Source organism: Charadrius vociferus, unplaced genomic scaffold (genome assembly GCF_000708025.1).
Source record: "Charadrius vociferus isolate BGI_N301 unplaced genomic scaffold, ASM70802v2 scaffold103, whole genome shotgun sequence".
Lineage (NCBI taxonomy): Eukaryota > Metazoa > Chordata > Aves > Charadriiformes > Charadriidae > Charadrius > Charadrius vociferus.
In genome coordinates this window covers 521,832-522,172 of record NW_009648061.1, presented here as the reverse complement: position 1 = coordinate 522,172, position 341 = coordinate 521,832, and the positions used below count along the sequence as shown (strand labels likewise).

At 32.0% G+C, this 341-nt stretch overlaps 1 protein-coding gene across 1 annotated transcript in view; it reads left to right on the top strand.

Annotated features, from left to right (window-relative positions):
• The window catches only part of BASP1 (brain abundant, membrane attached signal protein 1), a 53,291-nt gene that overhangs the window by 415 nt on the left and 52,535 nt on the right, over positions 1–341 (top strand). The window lies entirely within an intron of this gene.

Below are 341 nucleotides of genomic sequence, written 5' to 3'. Positions count from 1 at the left end.
AAATAAAAAAAAGGAAAAAATGGTCTGGAGGCTACTCGGTGTGAAATTTAAATGCCCGATAACGCTTTCTTAGGGGGGAGTGGAGGGGTGGGTAGCGATGGGTGTGGTGGGAAAAATAGGGCTTTATGCCCCATTTCTTTTCGGTGCCTTGAGTCTGTTTCCAAAGGGAGGCTGCTTAAAAGAAAATAATAATAATAATAATAATAATAATAATAATAATAATAATAATAATAATAATAATAATAATAATAATAATAATAATAATAATAATAATAATAATAAAATGATTTTACAAAGCTCTCAACGAAATGAAGCGCTCGGAGAAGAAAACGTACCACGCT